Consider the following 7264-nt stretch of genomic DNA (forward strand, 5'->3'; position numbering starts at 1 on the left):
AGACCATCGAGTCCAACCTGTGGCCAATCCCTGTCTTTTCCCCCAGCCCAAAGCACTGAGTGCCATGTCCAGTCCTTCCTTGGACACCTCGAGGCATGGGGACTCCACCACCTCCTTGGGAAGCCCATTCCAAGCTCAATCACCCTTTCAGTGAAGAAATCCTTTCTGATGTCCAACCTGAACCTCCCCTGGTGCAGCTTGAGGCCATTTCCTCTCATCCTGTTGCTTTTACCTGGGAGCAGAGCCTGACCCCCACCTGGCTACAACCTCCTTTCAGGAAGTTGTAGAGAGTGAAAAGGTCTCCCCTGAGCCTCCTTTTCTCCAGGCTAGAAGTCCTTATCTGCACAGGAAGTAATATTCAAAATACAGCCACAGTGTGCACCCAACCCCAGACAATGAAGGGCTGTTTAACCAACAGCAAACGAGATGCCCAAATCACTGGGCCAGATTCCTGGTGCACTGAAACCAAGGACAGTATTAAAGGGTTATCCAAGCACAGGCTGCACAATGAATAATACACAGTGGCATTGCACCAAATTTCACCAGCATAACTTAGGATGTTTACCATTACTCACAGGAGGTGAATCCCTGAACAGTTATGCAGAATATCCCACGTGAGTGCCAGCAGGACTCTCTGACCCCCTCACCCTGCCATGCAACTGGACTGCTCATGTATTTTATAAGAACTGATGTTTTTCAGCTGTTGGAAAACTTTTGAGACATCCATTTCTAGATTGTTGTTTTTTTTTTCAGGAAAGTTCTTTTTCTGTGCCTAGGTCCTACCAGCACTGGTGAGACTGTGTAACAGAGACAAAGGCTGGGATATTCAACAGGCAGAGGGACTATCAACCTGGTGTGCAGAAACAGCATAAGCTCCTGCTGCTGGAGGTTAAAGCTGCACTTCTTTGGTGCCCTACATGGGGTTTTCAGCCTTTCTAAACACTTAAAATAATTCCAGTTATGGTGGGAGTCCCTGTATAGCAAATTTAAGCCAAATTTAGGCTTGCTGCACTTTAGAAGTAGCTCAGAGGTGTCAAGAGCTACAAGGAGCACTCACAGAAAACCAGTGTGCAGTCATTCCCCTAGTGCAGCTGCTTTATTCATATCATAGGGCTTTACTGAAATTATTAATTTTAGTTATTCGTTTATTTAAATTAAGGCCTTGAACAGGACTGAGAAGAGGTGAAATCCTCATAAACAGGACTTTTGCCACTGTTTCAAGCAATCCAGAAATTCACCCACCCTGCCTCAGTTGATGTGGGCAAAGCTCAGAAGAATCTTACAAGTGGGCAATTTGGGAACTGCTAAACAAACAAACAAACAAGCTTCCTGCACGGCATGGTGAGTTTTTGCCTCCCCTTCTCTAACAATTCCAGGTTTAGGAGAAGGTAGTATAACTCCTGCTGGCACCAGGGTTTGCCAGGACCATGCCCCACTCTGCCCTGCAGACATGGATTTCTGGGAGGGAAAACAGCTCAGAGAGCAAAACCCAGTAGTATCCAGTGAAGAAAGGCCCCGAACTGAAGCCACATAAATATTTATAATTCAATATTTGTAGACTGACTGATAAGCAGAGTGTGAAACACAGCTCCTCCAACCCCGGGCCACAGTGAGCTATTGCACAACAGAGCTGCACGACACGGGCTTAAAGCTTTTATGTTGAACTTGGGGTTGGGCATAAAAACTTCAATTTTGTGTTGGTGTTTTTTGCTTCTTTCACTGCAACTCTCTGTGTTGTGTCAGCCTCGACAATAAAACCCCGAGGAAAAGATCCTGTTCACTCAAGAAATGCTTCTGCCAGGGCAGTTCACCTGCAGACAGTCAGTATCTGCTCTCAGGGTAAGGCTTTGTGGTTGCAGGTGGGTGCCATGAATAAAACCAAAAAAAAGGAGAAGAAAATCAAGATAGGGAAAGGTGTGTGAACCAACATTTCTACAGCTTTCCACCCTCAATGAAAATTTTTTTATACTCGCCCTACCCTTGAAGGACAGAATTCAAGGGATGTTTTGTGCACTGACTGATGTGCTCAGTTCTTTAAGAGGAATTTAAATAGAAGACTAACTCATTGATAATTTTCCAATAGCATCTCTTGTTAGTTTGAGTGGGTTTTTTTTAATAACATGGCATTTTTATTTTTTTTTTAAAAAATCAGTGGGGAAAAAACCCAAAAGCTGAGTGGAGGTGGTGGATTGATGGGTTTCAATTCTGGCAGCAAAAAAAAAGCCAGATTTTTCACTTTCAAGAAACACATAAAGAAGTTAATCACAGAATAGTTTGGTTTGGAAGAGACCTTAAAGGTTATCTGGTTCTATCCCTCCATCACAGGCAGGGACACCTTCCACTAGCCCAGGTTGCTCCAAGCCCCATCCAACCTGACCTTGGGACATTTCCAGGGATGGGGCAGCCACAGCTTCTCTGGGCAACCTGGGCCAGGGTCTCACCACCCTCACAGGGAGGAATTTTTTCCTAATATCTAATCTAAACCTGCCCTCCTTCAGCTTAAGGCTACTTCCCCCTTGTCCTGTCCCTCTCCAGCCCTCCTGGAGCCCCTTTAGGCACTGGAAGGGGCTCTAAGGTCTCTCTGGAGCCTTCTCTTCTCTGAGTTGAACAACTCCAATTCTCCCAGGAGAGTTGCTAAATCCCTTTCCTCTTTATTTTTTTTTCCTTTTTTTTTCCCAGGAAACGAAGAAAACCCAGCCTTCCTCCCGAAAAGCCTCCTGAGGATTTGCTTTTATGACCACACTGATAAGCCCCCTCCCTCACACGAGGTTCACACTGCTCCTGTCAGTCAGATCAGAGTGCCGGTCTAACTGGCAGCAAATCCCCTTTCTGATGGGACTCCCTTCCAGCAGCACCAGCTCCCTAGTGCAGGGAGTCCTGGTGCTCCTGGAGACCTTGGGATAACACAGAGCAGGAGGGAGCACATCACAGCTTGGAGGAGTGGGCAAGACTCGCCCCTGCTGGAACAAACGCGAGGTTGGCGCGGTTCAAGCCGACCATGAAACCACAACTCGAATAACAGCAAGTTGAATAAGCAAGTCAGTAACTGAAGCACAAGCCATGTGTCTCCACCTGTGTGTGAAGCACAGAGGGCTGGGGGTTACAGCTGGCTCTGCACTCACAGCAATGCCCCAGGACCCCAACGTCCACGGGGGTAAAAGATACAACAACCTGAAAACACGTCCGTGCCATCTGTGCCTGTGCCTGTCCCTCCTGGAGTTCATCAGGATGGAAGATGGATTTTCTTCCACTTTTTTTTTTTTTTTGGAGGGGTCAGCTCTCCTACACTAATCCCTCCTCTCCTCCCCTTTGAATGTGGAGCTGGTGGAAAGGCACATTTCTGTGCTACCACCCAAAAGTATCTGTGCAGCTACTGCTTATCTCATGTTCCAGCCCGTGATCTCAGGGGAGGATACGGCCCTAAATTAGCTCATTTACAGTAGGAACTTTAAACTACAGCCAGAAATATTTGGGTTTATTAGTCCTCCCTATATAGTGCCTCTGACCAATAACTTGTTTTATTTATTTTTCTGGCGAATTACCATGTTCTTATTCAAAGCCATAATGAGGATTATATATCAGTGTGGAATGCAGAGCAGCTATTCCTGAAACTCCCAACTGCATATAAAAGAGTTTGGAATTCCCCAAACGCTATCTCTTCAGTCCAGGCCACTTACAAATGTGGTTAAACATGAATGAAGTAATATCTTCAGAAAGGAAGGAGACTTTTGAGTCACGTCTGACACATTTAACTGCACCAACCACTTTCCACAGCTCAAGGTTTTCACTGTCTATCTTAATACCATGTAGGGGTGTTTGATAGTGATTACTCCCTGATGCTTATCCTGTTACAGGATACTCAGACACACACATGGGATACCGAGGGGAGACTTAATGAATGAATTCAAGACTTCGTGCCCTCCAAGTGCAAAACCACAGAGGCAACTAGAAAAGCTGCCAGATCAAGTCAGAATTCCCACCTGGTGCACTTTGCTGCCTTTCTGTTTCACACCAGAGATGCCCTGTCAGATTTCTGTGTTTAACTATTCAAACTCAGCTCAACTCCACACTCAGCTGCAGGTGGGCACCAGTCAGCCCTAAAGAGCAAGACCCGTGGCCATGAAGTAACCACCATGTAATTCCCGACCACAGATTATAATTAAGGACCTCAGTGCTCTACAGAACTATGGCTTTCCAAAGAAGAACATTGTAGAAAAGCAGGATGACATCAGGAGAGATATACAGTGACAAAGAGCAGTTTCTAATTTATATTCAGCCCATTGTTAAAGCCCAAACCTGTTTCAAACACTTTAACCAACGCTGCACTTAAAATTACATGTGCTGGAAGATGCACACACTGTTAACAAAAGAATTAAGAACAAATTATCTCGAGGCTGAAGCCACAAGCTGAAGAAAAACGACTATCTCCTTTTGAAAGATAAAAGCAAATGAAAGTGTTTCAGAAAGTTAAATAACAAGATTCAATTCAACAATAACATATGACATATAGAATCAGAGAATTATAGAATGGTTTGGGCTGGAAGGGACCTTAGAGATCATGTCATTCCAACCCCCTGCCATGGGCAGGGACACCTTCCACTAGACCAGGTTGCTCCAAGTCTCATCCAACCTGGCCTTGGACACTTCCAGGGATCCAGGAGTAGCCACAGCTTCTCTGGGCAACCTGGGCCAGGGCCTCACCACCCTCATAGCCAAGAATTTCTTCCTAATATCCCATCTAACCCTACTCTCTTTTAGTTGGAAGCCATTTCCCCTTGTCCTGTCAGTCCAGCCCTTGGAAATAGTCTCTCTCCATCTTTCTTGGAGCTCCATAAGGTCCTGCAAGGCCACAATCAGGTCACCCCAAAGCTTCTCTTCTCCAGGCTGAACAATCCCAGCTCTCCCAGCCTTTCCTCCCAGCAGAGCTGCTCCAGCCCTGGCATCCTCTTGGTGCCTCCTCTGGACTCTCTCCAGCAGCTCCATGTCCTTGCTGGGCTGTTCCCCAGGGCTGGAGCAGCTCTGCAGGGGGGGTCTCACCAACCTCCCATGGTGAGTGTTATCATCCCCTCCAACCTTTCCTTGTCCAGTGCCTCTTGCACTTTAAGGCCATTTTTCTGAGAAGGATTTGTGGATCAGCTGGTGCTGTCACCCTTCACTCCATTCTGGTACCTGAATTTTCCAGGCCAGAGATATCTCTATGAACCCAAAGGACAGATGATGTACAGAATATCAAACTGGCTGCTCTAGTTGCCCTCCATCTGTCAGATACCTCTGCCTCTATTTTTAATTTCGTTCACAGCAGATCTGTTTCTAATAAGCCCACGGAAAGTGGGAGGCAAGAATCAGTGTAAGTTTTGCAGCACACACAGCAATCAGGTGATATATTCATCTTTTCAACCACATTTAAGCATCTAGCATCAACTGATGGAGTATATGCAATAAGCAGAAAACAGGAGTAATTTTAAAAAGCCATAAATAATTGTGTGAACACCTCACAGAGTTTTCAAGGATAACTACTTGATTAAATTTGAATAATCAAAAATTACATACACCATACACTTTCCATAATTACTGAGTACATTAGACCTGTACATTATTTACTGCATCTCATCCAACAGCTCTGTCAAACCTGGAATAGTCCTGAATTATTGCAGTTAAAAACAGTATCTAAAATCTGAAGAACCTTCAATTCAGTTTCTGGGAGAACTAAAGTGTAACGACACTTAGCTTGGAAATACATGAGCAACAAATAAAAAATAGTTCACATTTTCTCTGCTTTCAATAAATTTCCTCAGTTGTCATACTCAAGAAATGTATATGCTGTTCAGGAACAGAATGTCCTGGCACTCAATCTGTTGCATGCAAGAGCTCACTTTGGGGATGCAACAAATGTTTCTGTAATCTACCCTGGAAAACTGTCCTCCTTTTTCTCCTTTCGGATTTCTGGGAGATGCTCTGTGTTCTGACGAGGAAAATCACTGTTTTAAGGAGTAAAATAATTTTATTGGGGTTTTTTTTCCTGTGGATGTGGAATCACTGTTGTTGTGGTCCAAGGTGCTGCAAAGAGGAGAAGTAGCTGAGTGTCCTGGGGAGCTCACCCAGGAGACAGATCCAGTGAACACCTTCTTGGAAGGTGTCTCAAGGAACTCCCATCCCTGGAAGTGTTCAAGACCAGGCTGGCCAGGACTCTGAGCACCCTGGTCCAGTGGAAGGTGTCCCTGCCCATGGCAGAGGGTGGAACTGGATGATCTTCGGAGGTCCCTTCCAAACCAAACCATTCTGGGATTCCATGATTCCATGATAAACTGCTGTCATTGCTCAGCCTCTACCTGCACACCCCAACCCTTTCCTTCTGCTGTGGCACCTCATTGTGCCAAATTAACCCCCCATGGGTGGGAACACCTTCCCTGAGAGGTTCCCTTGGGGAATTCTGGGCCTGGAGGGAGAGCAGAGGTCATATCAAGCCCTAAATTGGGCTTGACAAGAACTTTTCTGGAGCAAGTTAAACCAAGAACAGACTGTGAATGTGACCTACTCCTGAAGTTTACTGGCAATCCCTATCCCAGAGAAAATGCCCACAGGGATCTGGGCACATCCCAGCCACTAAGTCTGTGGTCCTAAAGTGTTCCAAGGAGTGTGAAAACTCCCATATGTGGAAACTTCCCAGAAAGGGACCTGACACAGCCACGGACACTCACTGAAAGTGGAAGACCACTTGACTGAGGTGCCTGAAAGCACATTTCTCCAGCACAGCTTTGTTTCCAAAGACATTTGTGGTGTCTGCTTCCCTTCTCCAGACGTGTATGAGCATCCCCTGCACCAGCAAAAGAGGGGGGACAATGCAGGGGATGTCAGGAGCAGCAGGAATGGGTAAGTCCTCTGTGAAGAGATAAGGAAAACACAATACAGAGGGTGATGGAGGAGCGTGGATGGACCTTCACAATCCCCTGCGGGGTTCCTGTTGTTTTGAAACTCCACCCTAAAGATGGGGAGCATTAACACAGCCAATATGACTGGCAACACCATTTTTTTTCTTAAAATATTCTTAAGACAAAGTGTAAGTGCATGTGGTGATCCTTCTCCAGCATATCAGCAAGTTAATCCAGCTTCCAGTGGAAATGATCACCTGACTAGGGAACAAAACTAAGCAGAAACTTAAGTTCTTCTGACCAGTCTTCCTTTCTGCTACTACTTTTTTTACTTCTTTTGTATGTCCTTGGCATAAAATCCTTTTTTTTCCCCCCCTTTTTTTTTTGTCTGTTGG

Source organism: Manacus vitellinus, unplaced genomic scaffold, assembly GCF_001715985.3.
Source record: "Manacus vitellinus isolate BGI_N305 unplaced genomic scaffold, ASM171598v3 scaffold_108_pilon, whole genome shotgun sequence".
NCBI lineage: Eukaryota > Metazoa > Chordata > Aves > Passeriformes > Pipridae > Manacus > Manacus vitellinus.